The sequence below is a fragment of the Leptidea sinapis genome, chromosome 14 (genome assembly GCF_905404315.1).
Source record: "Leptidea sinapis chromosome 14, ilLepSina1.1, whole genome shotgun sequence".
Taxonomy (NCBI): Eukaryota; Metazoa; Arthropoda; class Insecta; order Lepidoptera; family Pieridae; genus Leptidea; species Leptidea sinapis.
Window position 1 is genome coordinate 8,934,858 of NC_066278.1, and position 24,470 is coordinate 8,959,327.

Here is a 24,470-nt window from a genome sequence, read left to right on the forward strand (position 1 = left end):
CATTTGACTGGGTACATCAGGAGCTGTTTCGCACTATTAAATTATTTAACAATATGATAAGATGTATTATTTGCTCACATTATAAAATAATCACACATGCTTGGCGTAGATATATAGTCACCTCCTGCGAGTCAGCTGTAGTAGCACTATCACAGCTTTATCACCTTAAAAAGTAAACTCACCATATTAAATATTTTTCGCAATAAAGAACTATTTCCAAGATGGCTCTGGACTTACGGTTTCTTTTAGTTTTATAGTCTACGGTTTAAGCTGAGGTCCACGCAGTGCCCTCTGCTGCCGCGGTGCGTACCGGTGCCGTATTCTGCTCTGTGACAGGTCCGACGTCTGAGCGACACCGACGCCGCCATCCGCGTGAAACTTACTCCTAGTGTCTCCACACTTTTGACTTTAATGGGATATATTTTCTTTTTTATGAAAATAAGGGACGAAACGAGCAGGTCGTTCATCAGATGGTTATGGATAGGCCCTGCCCATTACAATGCAGTGCCGCTCAGGATTGTTGAAAAACCCAAAAATTTTGAGCTGCACAACAATTGCGCTCGTCACTTTGAGACAAGATGCTAAATCTCGTTTGCCCAGTAATTTCACTAACTACGGTGCCCTTTACACCGAAACACAGTAATGCTTATACATTACTGCTTCACGGCAGAAATAGGCGCCGTTGTGGTACCCATAATCTAGCCGGCATTCGGTGCAAAGCAGCCTCCCACTGGTTTTTACGTCATAAAAAATCACTTTATTCGTGTAGGTCATGACACTTATGAATGTCAAAAAATTATTTTTTGCTTCGTAAAGGGTTGAGCTAATGAAAGGAAGAGGCAAGAAAGTCATTGCCACTCCTTTAAATCAACATCTACATTTTCATCGTCTTACAAATCATTTCAATTCCAATATTTGTAAAGTGATGTAATAAAACTACACAAACGTCAAATAGTCAATGCCTTACACGAGGAAGTAAAAAAAGTAAATGTAAATTAATACGTAAAAATAAGAGTTATTGAGTACAGTAGATGTATCAATCTAAACACACCGTAAATAAATAAAGGTACTTTGCGAGCATTTTATTTTCACTTCCTACATTTACAATGTGCCTAATCAACAACTATTTTCAATACTTCAAAATCCAAAAAATTAAAAATCCGCATATTTCCCACACCCTCACACTGTCGGACGGAATGTTGCTGTGTTCTGTTACCTGCAGCTGATATATAGAATAAAATAAAATAATTAATTAAATAAGAACATAAAAAGAAGAAAAAGCATTTTAAATAAACATCACTTCACATACTTTTCTTTTTTAAAAACTAATACTTAGTGAGAGAATTTTAATAAATATAATTCCTTATGTGAATATGTGAATGTGATGAAGACAGCGAACTTTACATGGACCAGGGTTCCCAGCCTAATGTCTAACGGAGTCAAACATTATGGCCACTCTAGCTAAGAGTCACGACCCCCTGCAGCTCGCGGTGTAAACGAAAACGGGACCGCGACTGACCGCAAATAAACAAACATGAAACAACACCAAATACTACTTTATATATCTTAGTTTAAGTATCATTGTCCCTAACACTCTCCAAATCTATCTGACACTGCTTTAAGCTAGATCAATCTGACATGTAGCGCGCACATAACGCTACTGCTGCTCCATAGACTAATATTGTGATAGATAGACTATTTCTATAAAGTAAGGAAAATTTATTTAATTCTTGTTGTTCTGTGTTGGCGACCGTCATTGCTATCTTCACCATGGACGCAGCAGCACGTAACAGGTACACTCTCTCAGGTTTTTCAGGTATGATATTGGTCCGTTCAATTTGATTTCTTCCCACATAATGAGATGTAGCAGGTATTTATCATTATTTAATTTTAATTTCCCTTTTCTTAATTTCTCTGAGCAGGGTTTTTTTTCCTATGTACTGCACAGTCGCCTCGTCCTGTGTATCCTGTCTCTCCATAGAAGGCCTCTTTCTGTATTTTTCTGTCTTCACATGTTTTCACAACTATACGTTTGTTTAATTAAATCAGCGTCTATAAACAATCTCTTAAATTTTGTTAAAAATCAAACTAAAAAAACTTTTTTATGCCTAAGCTTTCGTGGAAAATGCTGTGTGCCTATCAGTCAAAATCTTTGTTTCTTCGGCTATCAAATACACCGTAACACGATTATTGATTTATTTTTTTCATCTTTTTTTTTACCATTTGTTCAGTCATTACCGTTGCTGGCTGACCCGAGCGAATATATTGTTTGGTAGATGTTCTTATGTTTCTCCACGTTCAAATTCGGATTTCGGAGCACCAATGTGCAGCTGTAAAATACGGTGAAGGATTCACACCTAAATTATCCTGTAAATCTTAATTGACTTGTCCGTGCTGAAAATTTCCAAACACATATTATACTAACAAATGAATTTTCGACAACATATCGCACACAATCTGAAAACAAATGATCTCCTCTTCTAAAAACAAAAGATATTAATTTTATTTCTTTTTGTTCCAAGGAGTTTGCACGTCAGTATCACTATTTGTTGAACGCGCCTCGTACAAAAGTGATGTGTATTTAGACTTTTCTTTTTTATGAGAAAATGTGACGAACCAATCAAGTAATTCACCTTATGGGATATGATACGCCCGCACATTACAATACTTATGGCGCCCTTCAAAGTGAAACGCAATTCTTATTTCCATCAACACTATGATAGCATTTAGAACTAGATCACAATTGATGCGTCGATAATGATAAAAGAATTGCGAGTTAATCAAATTATTAATATCAGCTGGACGTTTTACGAAACAAGCGAAATCACTATCAAACAGCCACGTGACATATCCCTGATAATACGTGCCATATTAACGGACAATCAAAATATTGTTGTCAATTACAAGATACCAATGTAATCCTGTTTTTATATTACAATATCATATACTTAGGGTTGTTCATAACTAATAAATACTTAAGATTACATTTAGACTAAGTTTACACTACAAAGAAATTAAATAAAAGTAACCGGAAGGACTAATAATAAAATAGGATAAGTAACTATGTGTTGAGGCGATATTTGTAAGTTCTGGACGAAATGTTTCTGCCACAAACGATGAAATTAGTTTACTCATTAAGGTCCATTGTCCAGTGGAGGTAAAGTTCCTCGCTCATCTTAATACCCAATAAAGATTCCACCAGCTTAATGCACTGTTCACCAATTTTGGAATTTCGATTATGTAGATATTTTAACCGTTAAGCTTTCTTATAGCTTACCCAAGGGTATTTATAGCTATATCCCACTTTATCAACTGCATTTAAAAATATAAAAAATAAATGATAATTTCTTAACTAACAATAAATATTGATCGAAAATATGAAATTCCGATGTTATTTACCATCAAATAATTATTTTTGAACCTGGAATTTTTAACAAGATATAACATATTAATTGTAGGATTCGACCACAATATCTTAATGCTATTTAGGTCGAGAAGAGAAACTCAATTATAACGTTGTTCTAAAGAGACAGGTCATGCAAGTCTTCTGGTATTGCAAGAGCTTTGATGATTTTTTGCTAAGATTCACTGGTTCCTCGTTCTAAAAAGAATACCTAATGTATTGCGAAATTTTTTATGTATGTTGTGCAATCATTATAATATTAGTCATTTATCTTATATTTTGACAGGAGATATGAATAAGTAGCATGCCATGACGGAACTGCGAAAAAGGAATCTATCTAATATCTCAATATTAGTATCTCTGATAGTAAACGTATACTTCTGTAGATCACTATGGAGGTACCTGTAACTGTACTGTGGCAAAACGCTGTCGGAATTATCACTCTACCGTGAGGAGTATGTTATAACGTCATTAAAATGGACTGTGTCCGCAGAGAGGACGCCTTAGGCTCGGTATCCACTAAATCGGAGAAGAGAGGAGATGTATTTTAATAACCAATCAGATTTCGTTATTTCCACATCTCCTCTTCACTTAGCTTCGGTGGAAATGGATCAAGCGGATAGGAGAGGAGATGTCTCATTTTTTTATAGAATTTTGTGCCGCATCGAGCTATCGAAAGGCGCGAAAGAGCGGAGATGCGTGAGGGCGGGCGGCCGGGCGCCTTATCCAGAATCTATGTTTCCTTCTATAGTTTAAATATTGAAGAATTAATGATGTCTCTTCAACCTCTAGTTCCTCTTTCTCAAGCAAGTTAATATATAACTTTTGTAACGACTTGACGTCTTCCTTTCGTAGACATCACTCGGCTGATTTCGAGCTCTCACAGCTAACATCTCCGGTATGCACAGCTCACATCTCTAATCTCGTGGAAATAGCCTGACAGCATCGCGGCTTATCTCCTCTCGTCACCTCTCTTCTCCGCTTTAGTGGATGCCGGGCCTTAGAGACGCTAACGAAGTTGTTGTTATATGTTGAAGAGTTATTTGAGATTGCACGTGTAAGCTTGGCGAATCTTGTCTTTTTAACATTGACAGAGTGTTAGAAATTTAATGAGTGACTAATTTTATAAGATACTAGCTGACCCGGCAAACGTTGTTTTGCCATATAAAGTATAATTCACGCGATAGTTTTATAAGTAATAAAATATTGCCTATATTATAGCCTGTAAATCATTTTGTTCTATTGTCAATAGTTTTTGCAGCGCACGCAAAAATAGGTTTTCGATTTTACACCTTGTGTTACAAAATAGCAATTTTATTACGGATCCCTAATTTTGAAAAAAAAACATAGCCTGTAGCCTTCCTCGATAAATGGACTACCCAACACTGAAAGTATCTTTCAAATCCGACCAGTAGTACCAGAGATTAGCGCGTCCAAACAAACAAACAAACACTGCAGCTTTATAATATTAGTATAGATAACTACAGATTACAAACACAATCCTTGAAAATTACTGGTTTATGACACGGATCCAATATAATATTATTCAAGTAAAAAAATAATTTTTAATAGAAAATAAAACGCGTAAAAAATAAATGCTAATATAATTAACTAAACACGTGTATTTGAAGGTAATAGCAGGATAGTGTAATGATATAAGTTTGTGCCGCCGCTTGCCCCGCGCTCTGTCATTACCTCATTAATGTTGTACGAGGCGGGAGGCACGGACGACGCCGCGATCAATATTGTACATACATATTACCGCATTGTACCACAATATTTTAATACAAATTGTGTAAAGCTACGGACACACTCGCTGAGTCGTTATCTAAGAGGATTCATATCGCAAATCGAAAAATGCAAATTCTAGCAAATTCGCTTGCAGTCGTTTGCTTAAGGATTATTAAAATTTGTTTTTCTTCTTACAATTAATGCTGGTTTAGTGCCTAAAAAATTAATTTCCCCGACGTAAACTTTATTCCAAAATAATTTTCCAGTATGTAGCTAGCTCGACATTTAGAACAAATTTTAACCATGATAAAATACTGCAAATTTAAAAATCCTGCTTTAGTACTTAGTACATATTATCTAGTTATGGAAGACATTTTTTTGTGTATAGTAGGTAGGTACCTATATGTTTCAGTTCGTAGTTATACATCAATATTCAAATCAAATCAAAATCCTTTTATTCATGTAGGTCACGGAAATGACACTTATGAATGTCAAAATTTTTTTTCTAATCTACTGCTACTTCATTTATGAAGTCAATCAAACCATTTAGGGTTGAGCTAATGAGAAGAAGTAGCAAGAAACGCATTGCCACTCTTTATGTAAAGCAAGATTTAGATTTTCATCGTTTTACAAATCATTTCAATTACAATATAATATGTAAAGTGATGCAACAAACATACTCAAACGTCAAATAGTCAATGCCTTACACGAGTAAGTCAAAAAAGTAAAGGTTAATTAATACAAAACCAAAAGTTATTGAGCTGCATAATCCACACACACCGTAAATAAATAAAGGTATTTTGTGAGCATTTTATAAGCGATTATAAAAAAATATATAGAATTACTTTGAAAAAAGAATCTTAATCTACATAATATCATGCAATACTCACCAAATACCTCTACTTACAATTTGACAATTATGCTTAAATTAATTAATATTATATATAATTAATAAAATTATAACATATTTTTACTAACAGTAATGAAAAGCTCAAATATTCATACAGGTCAAGGAAATGACGTTTCTTTTTATATCCACCAATAACACCTTGCCTGAAAATAATACAAATATTCTCTAACTAATAACTCGAACGGTTGGCTCAGTTGGTTAGAGCACCGGCACGGAATGCCGGAGGTAGTGGGTTCGAGTCCCGCATCGTTCGTAAAATTTTGATTCGCAAATTTTATTTGTGTACAAATATTCTTATTAAAAATTCTCAAGTCCTTAGTAACCATGTATTTTGTACCGCACTATCACCCAACATACCTACTCTTAAATCCGTAAGCCGTATTTCTCTCTACCTTCATAATAATATGACGTACTGGCTGACCCGGCAAACGTTGTTTTGCCATTTAAATTATTTTTAGAAGTAGACCGTTTCTTGGGCATTGCTTTATTTTTCTAAAATAAACGTAGCCTAAGTTACTCCTTATTACATCAGCTACCTGCCAATAAAAGTCGCCGGATTAGACGGAACAAACAGACAGACAGACAGGCAGATAGACAGACAAAAAATTGTAAAAAATGTTATTTTAGTGCATATACGGTACGTATATGTATTCATAATATAAATTTGTTAAAAAACGGTTATTTCAATATTACAAACATACACTCCAATTTTATTTCAATATATAGATAATTCACACAATATTTTTATAAATTATAGCCTATATGTTATTTTGGTGTGTAAGCTTGTATTGCAAAGTTTCATCAAAATTCATTCAGTAGTCTTTGCGTTAAAGAAGTTCAAACATACATCCAGACATACAAACTTTCACATTTATAATATTAATAGGATTAGAGAGATAGATTACCATATCAAAAATAAATGTATTCTAAGTGTTATTGACTAAAGATATATTATCAAACAATAATGACTCTAGCATAACACCATATTTTTATTATTAGCTAATATGTATTTTAAAGAGTACACACACACACACACACATAAACAAATATGGTACATTCCAAATGTTTGGAGTTTTCTTGAGTGTTCTCGCCAAACTCTGGGCCGTAACATCTCCTGAGGATGCCTCGTGTAGAGGCGGAACACGTGTCGAATTGTTTGAAGACGAATATATGCTTAATAAATAATTATGGATTTCCTCAAAATAACGCCGACTTCAATAAATTTTCTTAACTATGGTGTCTATATTGTGTTACGCCGAATAGGACCCTTCATCAGTATTTCTTGCAGTTATAAACTGCAAAACTGGTAGGCCCCGAACCGTCAAACTCAACCTACACGTACAACATACACACACAACACAGAAAGTTGGCAGACATTGATAAAACAAATGATAAGTTTGATAATACATATTGAAACAAGTGGCTATCGAAAATATTATAACGATGATGTTATTTAACGAGTCACGATGATGTCAATTATTGAAATGTCACACAAATTATCAGATATTATTGCTGATAGTTAATATCAAGAAAGATTTAATGTAATAAAGACGCATTAGCCTTAATGATAAGCTATCTTTATCATCTGGAAGACAAAAGTGAGGGCTGGGTAATAAATACTTATGTACACCAAGTGAATGCAGTAACTTTTGCATGTAAAATACAAGTAAAATGTTCAGAAGTACAAACACTTTATTACATACTGTTGCAATGTCTTCAAGTTGATTAAAATGAATAGAATGTTTAAATCCTTTGCACAGGATGCCGGCTAGATTATTGCCTTTACGACGCCTATTTCTGCCGTGGAGCAGTAATGTGTAAGCATTACTGTGTTTCGGTCTGAACGGCGCTGTAGCGAGTGAAATTACTGGGCAAGTAAAACTAAATATCTTACGTCTCAAGGTGACGAGCAATTGCGGTGCCGCTCAGAATTTTTGGGTTTTTCAACAATCCTGAGCGGCACTGCATTGTAATGGGCATGGCCTATCCATAACCATCTGATGAACGTCCTGCTCGTTTCGTCCCTTATTTTCATAAAAAAGAAAATATATCCCATTAAAGTGAAAAGTGTGGAGACACTAGGAGTAAGTTTCACGCGGATGGCGGCGCCGGTGTCGCTCAGACGTTGGACCTGTCACAGAGCAGAATACGGCACCGGTACGCACCGCGGCAGCAGAGGGCACTGCGTGGACCTCAGCTTAAACCGTAGACGGGTTTGGGTACGGAATGCGTTCTTCAAGAATCCTGAGCGGCACTGCATTATAACGGGCAGTGCGTATCAATTACCATCAGCTGAACTCTGCTCTTCTCGTCCCTCACTGTCATAAAAAAGTAATTTAATAAAATAAATAATATACTTTTTAAAAGATTACTTTTTAAGACGCGTGTAAAGGTATTAACTGTATTTTTAATATTAGATTTTCGGTGGTGACTATTAGCTGGAGTTTCAGTCCAATATACTTATACTATGTCGACATAATAAAATGTAATGTATGTAGAGAATATGTGACGCCCTGCAATGGACATAGTGCTACATTTTAAAGGTCTTTTGAACAAAATAATATTACAAAGTTGGTTTCAACAAATATAATAAAAATATTTAAAATAAAGCGACAAGTTTTTTCAGACAAGGATGACATGACGATGATTGTCAATATTCCGAATTTAATGTGCGTTATCCTTGTTCAGTCGTTCGGTGTGTACCAGGTTGAATGTATTGAATATTTGATCCGTGTCTTTAATAGTCGACGTATTGCACAATTTCCACGAGTTAATATTAAAAAGGTAAGTGAAGCAGGGAGCTTCCGGCTGTGTCCTGGTGATCGTCTTTCTAATAACTGTTACGGTATATTTATCATTATATATTTTGTAATTTGAAAGACAATATATTACATAGTTACTTTCATTAAGAACAATTATTGAATGTCTTATAGTTGCAAAAATCGATAGACATTCTCATTCCTGATTTAAATCAGACCATCATTTTATTTTGCGATTTTACTGATTGAAGTTGGTTAAGAAACTGATGTTTGAGTTACTCTTTTTAACATCGTCGCATTAATTTTCTTATACGGTAGACTAAACATAAAAATTACAACTAAAAATAATATAATTTTATATAAAAAATAAGTGCCAGAATATTAAATATATTTTGCAAACAAAACAAAGAAGTCAGAAAAGACAAAGTAATATTTAATTGAAAGTAGATACTAGGCGTGCATAAATAATGCGGATAATGTAGTGAGCTGCGTGACCACAACATTTTAACAACAGTTCTATTTGATCGGCAGCAGGCGTGTCCGGTGTCGCGCGATCAGCTGGCGATCTTCTCAGGACTTCTGACGCCCTAGTACCTCGTACCACTGTCCTATCGTATTGGATCACTTCCATGTTTACTTTTTATTTATTTAATTAATACATATATAAAATATATAGTTTTCTTATCAACAATCAGTTTATTGATTTTAAATGCCGATCATCTTTAGGATATTCTTATAAAAAAGTAGGACAACGTGAAACCTGCGGGCGCGTCACTGGAGCGTTGCCTAGATTTAAAGTTTTATTCATCTTAAGGAAATATTAAAAAAAAAAGATTTAGAAAGGGTTAATTTCAAGGTAAATTTTATTGGTAAATTCTTTCAACTAAGTATATATATAGAAAAGCGATAAATCTATTGCCCGCAATGTACGCTAAACAATTGGGGAGTATAATGAAATCCACTTGTCGAGGTCCCCTACAAACAGCTCACTTTAATATGCAAGCGATTAAACGTAGCAACAAGCGTTCATTACTGGATCGTGGATGATAATTGGAGTGGGAACGAGACACACTGCTCAAACATCTACCTGCATATACCAAGAACTGCGTCTGAACTTATACACATGCCTCTTAAGAATTAAATAAGTACTACTCTTGGCACTCGTCACTCTGACGATGGCCAGCGGCCCGCAAATTAGAAACACCCAAGCACACAGATTGTTTTGATACCCGACGCGACGTTAGTGCCTCTGTAATAGTTTCACTCCACTCACACTCGCACACTGACTGACTGACGGACTGACATACACCACATATACAATCACAAACTTGTACATACATGCACACAAACATATGCACTTACTAACAAGCATACAAACAAACATACACACACATTACACAATGTATAACCGCACTCACCGGCGCGTGTGTCCTTCTTACCATTTCATCTTCATTTCATTTCATCTTCTCTCCTCCTCACAAGCCAACCAGCCTTCCAACACACAACCGGTCTGAGGTTAGAGCCTCCTCGGCCCACGTACTATGTCACTGTAAAAGCCTTTAGGGCTACCATGGTATGGAAGAAGTTTTTAGTTCAATACGTAAATCTAATTTCCTCCTCCCCAAAAAAAGCAGTAATTGTAAAAGTCTCATATCTTCTGAATATAGCACACAGCAAAGTGAGTGAGAAATATAATATAATAGAAGACCTACTCTTCTGAAAATATTACAAAATACTCATACTTAATTTGTCATTCATCTAATTACCTAACAAGTCCTTAGTTACGGGTCGGATTAAGCCGGTCCAACCAAGGAACGTCATTGGGTCCAACAAAAACATTAAAGATTTTAGACACTAATCAGATCAAAACTTTCTTAGAACATTTACCTTATTCCATATTAAGCCTGTCAAGAATTCCCTTATAATTTTTCTTTGTTTATTTTATTTTAATACTTGAATACGACTTTAGGAATTACTGTTTAAGTTTCCTAAGAATAGAAAGAGTGACACGTCCAGTCATAAAATATGGGAATTCGCACCGGTTATAAATTCCCATGGCTTATCCACTTAACTAAAAATGATACTTTAAGTTTGCTTCAATTGATCTCAAGAATAATCGGTTAGTAAGTAAGTAGTAAGTGTTAGAGTGTATCCACACGTTATGTAGAGCTTGAGAATAACGGGAGAGACGGCCGCCCGTCGCGCGGGTACGCCGTCTGTGTGTTGACACCTTGTTGAACAATCAAGAGCATTGATGAAGTGACTTTTCAGAATTTAGAAGAATGCATTTATGATGCTTTACAAGGTTCAATATGTTAAAAATGTAAATGCCTTGTGTATAAATAATTAAAATCGTATTTTCATTTATTTTCATCAACATGGGATGGAAAGCATCTGACGATGAAAACTGTATCTTTAAAGATTATATGACACTTAGTAGATTTAATATTCTGGGTGGCCGAGAAGTTGACGTCCAAAGCTGAAATTTTAATTTGTCTCATTTTATTCGCTAATGTTCTGGGAAGTTTTTAAAAATAGTTAGAAGCCATAGGCTCCTCAATTTATTTTGTTATTATACCTTGAACATTTTCATGAATTTAGCTGAAGCAGTTATGTCGAACTTACGACTCAATTCTAAACTAGTTCCGCATTGTCTAAACTATTCATAGTTTCTTATGTGGTAATTGCAACTGTCGTTAATAATTATCAACAATAAAATTAACTAAAAGTGTTCAAAAAAAATTTGAAAAAAGTCCTAAACCACAATTAGGTGAAAAAAGCGGATACAAGGGGAAATAATTATTATCTCCTAAACTACGCAAAATCGTAGAGCATACATAGGGGTGATTCGGATACTCATCACCATGAGGCTTTCAAATTTTAGCTTTGGACGTCAACTTCTCGGCCACCCTGTATATACTTAGTACCAAGCAGCTTCTACTTATAGAGGACTAGCTGTCCCGGCAAACGTTGTTTTGCCATATAAAGTATAATTCACGCGATAGTTTTATAAATAATAGCCTATGTGTTATTTTGGTGTGTAAGATATATTATTGTAAAGTTTCATCAAAATCCATTCAGCAGCTTTTGCGTTAAAGAAGTTCAAACATACATCCAGACATACAAACTTTCACATTTATAATATTAATAGGATATCTTAGTAGAGGAGCTACGAAATACCCAATATGTTAATTTTTTGGGTTTTTTCATTAAGTACTATTTATACTCTCAGGTTTTTAATAAACATTCTTATAAAATCAAAAAATTATTGTGTACGACACGCACATTTCGTATTTTATTTCCCTTGACTTCAGCCCATCTTAAATTATGTTAGCATCAAAATTCGAATCTTCGAAAGGAAAAATTTTTGATTTTGGATTTCGCAATACGCCGCCCGAGCTTTCTGTTCCTACCATTCTTCTTCGAATGAAAACGACAGAAAATACAAACACGTAATGATCGAAACATGATCAATGACCCGTCTTCTCTCATTATTGGCTGGTACAATCCCAGCCCCATCATAGCCTAGTGGCTAATATCCCTGCCCAAATTGTATTACGTAATTAGAACCAGAATCGAGTTTGTACAAATATAAAGTACCTGGAAGAGGTACCTACCATAACTTTAATGTGCAAATTATATATTTTTTTTTGTGCAATAAAGTGCCGGCTGGATTATGGGTACTACAACGGCACCTATTTCAGCCGTGAAGCAGTATTGTGTAAGTATTATTGTGTTTCGGTCTGAAGGGCGCTGTAGCTATTGAAATTACTGGGCAACTGAGACTTAACATCTTATGTCTCAAGGTGACGAGCGCTGTTATTGTTGAGTAGTCGCTCAGAATTTTGGGGTTTTTCAATTATCTTGAGCGGCACTGCATTGTAATGGGCAGGGTGTATCAAATACCATCAGCTAAACGTCCTGCTTGTCTCGTCCCTTATTTTCCTAAAAAATATATCTAAAGGGTATAAAAATATATCATTGTATGGCACCCATACTAATAGGGTCTGAGTCTAGTTCGGGCTCGACAATGTGTGTGAAAATGAGTCGAATATTATTGTAAACTTCGGTCGAGATTTAATTGAGATTATGTTCGACCAGTACTACCGCAGCTCCTGAATAACATAAGGCGCGAAGTGAGACAGCTCTGATACGGCCGTCAATGCGACAAGAACTCCAAGTGAAGCCTTATCAGATGTTACGTATGTTATGGCAGTGTAATCTAGTGTCTGTCTGATCTCTAGTGTCGGAGTCCGGGGTCGACGTGACCTTTCCAGCATCAGAGCCGAACCTTATCTACACGAGATAGAGTTGAATCTTATCTATTTCGTGATTCTTACCACGAATTGGAAAACGCTGAAAGTCGTGAGCATAAGATTAGTGTGCTACATATTGTGATTGATATCAAACAGAAAATATAAATAAAATATTCGAATATTTTCTGTAACGATACGTTTCAAAATGAATGTGATTCACATCACAGACGGTATCAAATATTTTATTCGAGCAGGCCGTATTATCTTGAATCGAAAACATTACACGATACATGGTAAAGATAACAAAAAATAGGTAGTTACTATTAAACTTCGAAATTTATTTTTGTCTATGGTATACAGGGTGGTTTTTTGTGAAGGGCGTTGATGGCCAAGTCGAGAACTACGAGAGTTGAGTTGTTGAATAATACAGGTGTATTTAAAAAATCATTCGGGTCGTATTCCGTCGAAAGTTCAAGAAATTTAAAAAAAATATGCAGTTATTGGTTTCTTATCAATCGAGGGCATGCCTTCTTTCACGACTTTCCTCTAAGTCTTCTAGTTTCCGCCATTCTTAGCCATCACCGCCTTTCTCAAAAAAACACCCTGTATACATTGATTCGATTGTACTAAATGAAAAAATTACAAGTATATGTAATTATATATATTAATATGATCACCATTTTCGAAATTATTGTTATTGTACTTGGGAATCCAGCACTGTTTGTTGCGTAGACACGTCGCGGTCGCTTCATTGCATCTTAGAGTGGTGGTCTTACAGTAAGATTCCTGCCGCCGAATTCCACCTTCGCACGACACGCCACAAGTAAGAATATCATCCTCAATATCTGGATGTGTGGCGGTCCTCCACAGTGCGGTTTTCAAGGAGCTTTCTTCCACGTACTACAAAGCTGTGGAATCAACTTCCATGTGCGGTGTTTCCGGGACGATACGACATGGGTACCTTCATAAAAAGCGCGTACACCTTCCTTAAAGGCCGGCAACGCTCCTGTGATTCCTCTGGTGTTGCAAGAGATTGTAGGCGGCGGTGATCACTTAACAACAGGTGACCCGTACGCTGTCCTCCTATTCCATAAAAAAAGAGTGCGTATATACTGGTAATGCTCAGATTTCCTAGTAGTGAGTCGTAGAAATACTTAATGCAGATAGCATTAAGTATTTCTACTTTTTAATATAATTGGAATAACAAAATTAATATTTTAGAGAACTACCAAATAGGTAATCCAACTCAACAAGTCGAACTTTGTCATCCGAAATTTGAATTGAGATCTTAGATTAACAATTATAAATGAGTGGAAATTTGAGTAAGTACGTTCATCTTAGGCAGCACTTAGTTTCTATAGCAAAAGCTACAAATATTGCAAACTAATCATATCGTATGAATCAGATGTACCGGTCCAACATTTCAATATTGACGAATATCGAAATATATTATTTTGAATATTAAGTCACTAGCTAACGCAAACATTCGGATATTCAAGAGATTTTTTCATCATCTGTTTGCTATTGTCTAACTTTGCTTTTGACTTAATATTTCAAGTCCGAAAACTACGTGTAAACGTTTAATTATTAATCTCCAGCAATACACTCGTAGAACCTCTTGGTTTTTTTTTTTATGAAATTATGGACGAGACGTTAAGCTGATTTGCATCAGCTGAACGTTCAGATGGAGTGTCGCTCAGGATTCTTGAAAAACCCCAATAATTCTGAGCAGTACTACAATTTCGCTCGTCACCTTGTGACATAAGATGTTAAGTGTCATAAGCCCAGTAATTTCACTAGTTACAGCGCACTTCAAACCGAAACACAGTAACACTTACACATTACAGCTTCACGGCAGAAATAGACAGACAGAGGCCATTGTGGTACCCATAATCTAGCCGGTATCCTGTGCAAACGAGCCTCCCACTGTAAAAATTGGTATCTCGTATTGTCTACTTGCTACCGAGACTTTCATTTAAACCAAAACCCTATTTACTCCCTTATAAACAAGCAAAGCCGCATATTAACTTGTCCTCCATAAATTTAGTGCCAATTACATACTTATACACATTACTTTCTAATCTTGTACTAAACATTTGATGAAAGCATTGCTAACAGATATTCAGACAGAGCGGTGGTTCGTTTATAGATTTTCTTGGTAAAAGGTTAAAACAACAACGGCTGCGTTTTTAACTATCAACCTACAATTTTGAAAAGGATATTTGGAGTTTAAAATCAACTTGTTCATGTCCAGATTTTAACCGACTTCAAAAAAGGAGGAGATTCAATTCGTGGGTATGTTTTTTTGTTACCTCATAACTTTCGACTGGTTGAACCGATTTTGATAATTATTTTTTTAAAAGCTGGTGCTCCCCGTGTAGTTCCATTGGTCCAAGTCTGACAATGGCATCCATAAGAAAACCATAACAGTCTTAAATGTGCTTTAAGTATGTGCGCGACAAATTTACGAACAGCTCAATAAATAAAATAAATCAAAAACCACCGACTTCAAAAACACAATTCCAAAGCAATAGATAATATAATATGTACTAAAAAGTATAAAAATAATTGCGTATTTTTATACAATCTAATTAAATAATCTATTTCTAGTTAAGATTATTGTTATTTTTGGAGTCGGCGTCATCCAAGGTAGGTTTATAATTACATAAATGGTTATAGGTGAGATGTGCTTGAGTCGCAAAATACACAATTATTTTTATACTTTTTAGTACATATTATATCTATTGATTTGGAATAGTGTTTCTGTAGTCGGTTGTTTTTTTGTTAATTTTTTATTTATTTCACATTTTGATGAATGTCAGTTTAACCTCCTTTCTAGTAAGTGAAAATTAGGTGAGGAGCAGTCAACTATATCTATATTTTTGATTTAAAAAAAAAAAAATCGTAAATTTGAATATTGACTTGACGATTAGACGTCTCGATTTGTATGTCCGGTTATGTTTTGATCTTATGGTTGAATATACTTATATATATAGTTCTGTTTGTTTTTTATCTATCATATATATATCATCTAATTGTTTAATATACTTGAAGCTTCTACTTACAAAATTGTTAAGTTCTTAACCGATTATTTTTAACATAAACACATCTAATATATAAAAATCTCATGTCGCGGTGTTTGTAGTTAAACTCCTTCGAAACGGCTTGACCGATTCTCATGAAATTTTGAGTGCATATTGGGTAGGTCTGAGAATCGGACAACATCTATTTTTCATCTCCCTAAATGTTAAGGGTGGTCCACGCCAATGTATTTTTTTTAAATTTGTTTGATAATGAGTCGGCATTAAAAATACATACAACTTTTCACCCATCTACGATCAACAGTTACTTTTGTATCGCGATTTTAATATCGGCAATACAACGTTTGCTGGGTCAGCTAGTATTATATAATATTATACCAAGCAATTATGGGTGATATAATATTAAAATGTCAGGATAATAATTACTTGATAAGCATGAAGAGCAGATTTAGGCTACACTCCCAAATAAACAGAAGTGGCTCCGTCTATGTGTAAATGTATTCCCCATGTAACCGCACTTAAAACTTTACACGTCTTAATTACATTCTACATACAGCTTCCTTTATCCACACATTACAAGCGGCATTGCTGCATATTATTAGCTACTCACATTACATAACCACCTCTATGTCATACAGTATTAAGTTAAAAATAGGTTAATGAATGGTTGACTGCTGTGATCCATAACACACGAGTTATAAACATCATTATGGTGTTATAGGCTTAAGTTTAATAAATTATATAATTACTTGTGTAAATATTTATTAATTTCAAGCAATCTGGTACAGGTCTCAGTTGAAGGTTGGTGAGAAATTCAATTAATGTTAAGCAATACTAATTAAATAATACCTCGCGCCCCTCGTCCTGTCCAGCCGCGCACTACGAGCAAAGGACCGCAGTATGAGACGGGATGTTATAATAGTAATAATAATAATAATATTGACACACTTTTTACACAAATTATCTTGCCCCAAGTTAAGCATATATAGCCTGTATTATGGGTTACAAGACAACGATATATTTAATACAATATACTTACTTAAACATACATAAATTCATATAAACATACATATAATCATACATAAATACATATAAACATCCATGACTCGGAAACAAACATCCATATTCATCATATAAATGCTTGCACCTACCGGGATTCGAACCCGGGACCTCTAGCTTAGTAGGTAGGATCGCTAACCACCCGGATAAATAACGTTACAATGTCTCACGAAAGCTGTAATAATTTAAATAATATTCTATTAATTAATTACGTCCGTATCGCCTTTAAACAATACTAGTAACAATCCGTAAAAATGGTATATCATCGCCAAATAATATTATCAGTGAAAGGGAACGAAAAAATATTTACCGGGAATGAATTATTATTAAACGGTTAGCTGTATACAAACGCCGCCAACACAAATAATTATTCCATTCCCTAATGTATAATTGTTTCATAAAATACCTAATTGATGCTTATATTAACTTAAAATTGTTAGAAAGGATAGCAACATTGAAGCTATTTCAAGGTTTCGTATCTAATTTGTACTAGCTGACCCGGCAAACGTTGTCTTGCCATATAAATTATTTTTAGAGTAAGACCGTTTCTTGGACATTGCTACATTACTTAATTTTTTCTAAAGTAAATGAGTTTTCCTATAATAAGCATAGCCTAAGTTACTCCTTATTACATCAGTTACCTGCGAATAAAAGTCCTGTCAAAATCGGTCCAGCAATTTCAGAGATTAGCCGGAACATACAGACAGACAGACAAAAATTGTAAAAAATGTTATTTTAGTGTATGTACCGCATATATATTTATATATATGTAGTAAAAAACGGTTATTTCAATATTTTAAACAGACACTCCAATTTTTTTTATATGTATTACGATAGTTACGTTGTTGATATGGACAGTGTTCAAAAATATATCATTTCAGGTATAACATAGTCTCGAATGATTACTGGGCTCTATGTTGTAAAGGTTAGATATAAATTCGCGCAACTATTCTGCGTAACAAAGTGACTTATAAATTTATGACAGTTCAAATTTACAAAGATACTAACTGAACTTAACTTATCCGTCAGATAAAGAGGCAAAGTTTCTTATCAGTTCTTTTCCCCATGTTAAGCCCCTTCACAAAGTGATGTAGCTTGATGACGTTTACGGACGAACTGACCCAGCAAACGTTGTATTGCCACATAAAGTAATAAAATAATTCATATTTTTTATTTTTGGGGTATAAAAAAATAGATGACGACCGATTCTCAGACCTACCAAATATATCGTTCTACAAAAATTATTATATTCGATTGCCATCTTGCAACCCTATCGCGGATCTGTGTTGATCATAGACGGGTGAAAAGTTGAATTTGTATGTATATTTTAATGCTGAATCATAATAAAATAAAAATAAAAAAAAATGTCAAAAAAATAAAAATTTTGGGGTGAACTACCCTTAACATTTAGGGGGATGAAAAATAGATATTGTTCGATTCTCAGACCTACTCAATACGCACAAAAAATTTCATGAGAATCGGTCAAGCCCTTTCGGAGGAGTTTAGCTACAAACACGCGACACGAGAATTTTATATATAAGTTTTATTATTATTAGATAGTTTACATGTTTTGCCTTGATAGCATCATAGTGCCGGCTTTTCTAAAGTCAAACCAGCTCTTGTTGTTGCCAGCCTCTTGGGTTTTGTTTATGGATATTTAGGTCAATGGTGAATAGTCTATTCAAGTTTAATTTTTGTTACCATTGTATTTGAAATTCAAATACTTTTCTTCTAAATATTATTTGAAATCACTTATTGAACCTCAAAAACTACCACCCCTTGCCCCAGATGAGATATACGGGCATTGCAAATTGTGTTGCACGTTGCGTTATAAAATATATAATTTATGGTTATCAATAAGAAAATAATTCACGTTATAGTAACCTTTACCAGATAAACGATTAATAACAATTCTCTTGTACTTCTTGGATCATGTTGTCTAAGCCTATACCGATACTTATCAGAATATAAAACGCAGGGAAAGACTTGCTCAACTTAATGTTAATGTGTAAACAAAAATAAATTATTACCAAAAATAAAACATGAAGACATAAAAAGAATAACTATTGGAGCGTCAAGGATGACTAACTCCACAATCATATTTGTAGTAATATGAATAATACAAAATAGCGCATTACAGTATCAGATAATTTAAATTTGTAATGTGTTGGCCGTTAATGCTCGTTGTACATTGCCCCGAACCACATAAATGGTATCAAATCAGTTGATTAAGGACGCAATGAGACCAGGATAAACTAATTAGCTGTAAGTAACGGAAGTGTGTGTAATTGTCTCCTGTGACATCCACACGTCTACACGAAGCTCCCGGGCCCGCGCGCCGACCGACTCAGCTGACTTACCGACACGATTGTGACACCTACCACTGGTCACTTACTCACTCTATTGTTGCGACTCTCAATCGAGTCAGCCGACATCTGAATATCGCGATTGCGGTTACTTAATGGTGAGTGCTGAAGTAAATCCAACAGGCGTAGAGGACAGAGGCCGTTCTTTATGTTAGTAGGATAGTTCCTTGGATGAACATCATTGTGAAGGCCGTATTTAATTTTGTCGAGTCGGGTCAAAAACCTCTTTAGTTGTTTGTGAAAAAAATTGTTTCTTACATTAATTTTCATATCACTTAAAAATATTGAAATCATGTACAACTGCGCTGACTCAAAGACACACCGCGCACTGTGCTATAAATATTAAAAAGAAACTTTTCGAACACAAACTCGTTATTGACCTGACATGGTACAGATCAGAATCGAACATGTCTTCTAACACTTAGCTTTTATAGCCCGGTCAATTTAGACATTCGAAGTTACATAAAGTCCCAACAAGCTGAAAATCAGTGAAATTGTTCAAAACATAATTATAAACAATATTTTAAAGTTCCCCATCATTCCCGTGTATGGATTTTTTTTATTCAAGGTCAAAGGTAAAAAAAATGAGTTTTTTGCGATTTTCAGCAAAACGGTAAGTTTTATCATAAAAGTATCTAGGACAAAAATTGTAGATCATAAAAGTTGTTATCGTCATAATATGCACACGTTTCCACGCCAGCTATGAGGTAGTGTACTTAGCGCGTTTTTATAACTTTTTGAATCGTTATATCTCAGAAACGGTGGCTCGTAAGAAAAAAAGTATCAATACATTTTTTATAGATAATTTTATGATCTACAATTTTTGTCAAGGTACTTTTATGATAAAACTTACTGTGTTGCTGAAAATCGCGAAAAACTCATTTTTTTTACCTTTGACCTTGAATAAAAAAAAAATCCATACACGGGAATGATGGGGAACTTTTAAACATTGTTTATAATTATGTTTTGAACAATTTCACTGATTTTCAGCTTGTTGGGACTTTATGTAACTTCACTCTAATTTTTTGGTCTAAATTGACCGGACTATTACCAATTATTGTTGTGTTCCACAACTTTTTTAATACAATGGACACTAAAATGCAAATGGAGTTAAGAGTTTTTTCTAATGTTGTAATTATATAAAGTATAATACCTATAAGTATGATCCATAAGATAGTTTCGAGTTTAAGTAGTAGCGGTGAATATGATCAGAATGAGCGACAACGCCCACGCGCGACCCCAACACTAATTCAATTTCATATTTGCTCTGAACACAACACTAGAGATGACCGTCATACTTACACATTTATCGATAAATATATTTTCTTTTTTCATTATTTTAATCCGAAAACATTCAACGCATTAAATTAAATCCTATTGTAATTTCAAATCAAATCAAATCAAGTCATTTATTTGCATAGATTGAGTGGGTAAATTGGTGTTACAATATAACTATTATAGGTGCTTACAATCTGCCAGGTAGGCATGCGAAAATAAATTTGACTAATTCTCATGCTATGTTTATAGTGAAAAAACACAACTAAATAAAATAACATTATTCATAAATATAATAAGAATGTCAAAAGTAATATTGTTTAATTAAAAATATCAGCTTTAAATATCTAAATTAACTTATTCATAAGAATAAGTCAATGAATATATATGAAATTAGATATTAACTATAGATTCATGTCTTTTATTGAATAGTATTTCTTCGTCGTTAGAAATTTCTTAATTTTATTATTAAATGAGTTAATATTTAAGTTTTGGTCCGCTAATGATGCTGGTAGTTTATTATACAGTTGAGGAGCTATATTAAATATACTATTACCAAAAATGCCGTTGTATAATGTGTGAAACATGCTTTATTCTTCCGCGTTTGCTATGAAACCTTAATGAATCTTATATAAAATAGTGGAACTAGAGCGAAATAAATTCTATCAAAACAAAATTAATATGAATGCAAAAAATCCCAGGGAATTATGGCGAATAATAAATTCTGTTTGTGGTAGAGTTTCGCATAGTATTGATGATGTTATATCTAATGCATTTAATACAGCAAAAGAATCACACTCGGATATTGCAAATCGCTTTGCATGCGAATTTAAGGACGCAGTAAAATCTATACTCCCAACCTGTGACGTCAAATTATTAGAACATAAAACTAACAATAAGTCTAATGTGAGCTTAAACTTCAGAAAAGCTGGGAAAGAATCAGTAGAGAAAATTATCAGTAACTTGAATAACTCAAAAGCTCCCGGTACTGACAGCATAAAAATTAAAGATTTGAAATCTATTTCTAGCAAAATATCAAGTACAATCTCACATCTTATTAATTGCAGCATTCTAACAGCAAATTACCCTGACGAATTAAAGCTAAGTTTTATTCGCCCCATATATAAAAACGGTAAACAAGATAAAGTAAGTAATTACCGACCCATTTCTATACTATCAGCCATCGATAAGGTAGTGGAGAAATACATAAGTGCCTTGATGCAGTCATTTTATTCTAAACATAAAATAATATGCAAGAGTCAATATGGTTTTCAGCCAAAAAAGAGCACAACATCCCTTCTATCAGATTTTTCGGATACTGTTAACCAATATCTGGATAATAGGAAGCATGTGCTAGCACTATTTATCGATTTCTCCAGGGCTTTTGATACCTTAGATCATGGTTGCTTAATAAACAAATTAGAAGACTCCGGTATAAGAGGTCATCTACTTCAATGGTGTGGAAATTACCTCAAAAATAGGTCATATTATGTAAAGGTGGGAAATGCTTCTAGCAAGGTGATTCCCGTCACTGAAGGCACAGCTCAGGGATCAGTGCTCGGTCCGCTTCATTTCATTGCTTATGTTAATGACATGACGAGTGTTTTAAAATATTGCACCTCATACCAATATGCAGATGACACATGTCTGTTAATAGGTGAAAAGAATGTCAAAGACGCTCTCGATAAACTTCAAAGCGACTTCGATTTAATCAATAAATGGTGCCATGACAACGGACTTGTCCTAAACGCTAAAAAAACCAAACTAATACACATTCGATCCCCGTACATAAAATCAACAATTGATACTACCCAAATAGTAAAAGCACATAGTCACATTTGCTTTCACCACAACTTGGACCCTAGTATTTGCAGCTGTCCTACAATTGACTCCGTTAAAACGCACACATATCTTGGATTAATTATAGACCATAAATTTAACTGGCACCCTCAAATAAATTCAGTTTGTGATAAGCTTAGAGCTTTCCTCGCAAACATTAAAATAATTAAAAGTAAACTACCTTATAAAATTTTACTGTTGCTTTATAACACATTGGCCGATACAATAGTAAGTTATGGTATTAGTTCGTACGGTAGAACTTACAAAACGTATTTAAATGAGATCGAAAAGTTGCAAAACAGAATTTTAAAACAAATTGTTTCAAAAAACATAAAAGAAACTAACCAAAATGATGAGTTCAATTTATTCAAACACTGTAAGGTGCTACCAGTACAATCTAAATTTTACTACAATATATTAAAAGAACAAATGTTCAATGAGAACATTATACAAAAATATAATCATGAAACCATTACACGCAATCAAACAAATAAATTTTATAAAACGGTGAAAGCCAGAAATGTATACGGTGAGAGAACTACAGCATACTTAGTACCCCGCCTACTTAATACAATCAATCCTGAAATAAGAAACAAGATAAATACAAAAAATATTAAAACTAAATTAAAGTTATTCTTTTTAAACAACCTGTATATTGGTCATAACTTTATGTCTTGAGTTGCCTTTCGTTGTCGAAGCCATGATTAGTGCGTAGCGTGATGTGCTATCCGCAATTGAGTACTTAACTATTCGTTATAAAGTTGAGTATTGTTTACTAATTAATATATCTAAACAGACGGTCATTCAAAAATTCAATACATTGCGGTGGCAGGCCATGCGACTCACCCGTGACAATAAGTACTGTTGTTGTTGTACCTACATTAAATTTTTCGTTTGTATTGTACCTATATTATTAAATTGTGTATTTATAAGTTAAAATTAATGTTTATTGTAATTGTAATCGATAATAGTATTTCTTCTAACATGCCGGACAAACCTCTGTGGTTTTTGGCCTGTTATATAATAATAAATTGTAATTCTATTCAACAAAACTATTCAACAAAAAAAAAAAAAAAAAAAATATAAAATTCTCGTGTCACAATGTTCGTTCCGATTCTTATGAAATTTTATGAGCTTATTAAGTAGGTCTGAGAATCGGCCAACATCTATTTTTCATACCCCTATGTAATAAGAGTTGTTCACCCTTATTTTTTTTTTTAATTGTTGGACGAAATTTTTTGTTTTTATTTTATTATAATGTAGCATCAAAAATACAAACAACTTCAAATTTTCACCCATCTACGATCAACAGTTACTTTTGTATCGCGATTTTAATATCGGCAATACAACGTTTGCTGGGTCAGCTAGTCTATATATATAAAAATGAATTGCTGTTCGTTAGTCTCGCTAAAACTCGAGAACGGCTGGACCGATTTGGCTAATTTTGGTCTTGAATTATTTGTGGAAGACCAGAGAAGGTTTAAAAGGTGAATAAATTTGAAAATGCTCGCAATTAAATAAAAACAACGATTTTCATTTTTTTTTAGTTGTCGTTCAGAAATCAAATTACAAAAATAGTTTAAAATGAATAACTAATTAGAATTTTTTAATCTTTCTAACTTTCTCAGGAGGTAAAAAATTAACCTTATTTTAGGTAACTGTAGTATTATTATTAACTACAGTTGTTAACTATATATCAGTTTGTTTTTATGTAGATTGATCTTAGGTTTTGTCCAAATATAAAATTTCTGAACCTAAACGCACCAACAAAACAAAACAAAAAGTTTATCAGAAAGCTTTGAATTGATAAACAGACTGTATCATAACTGTG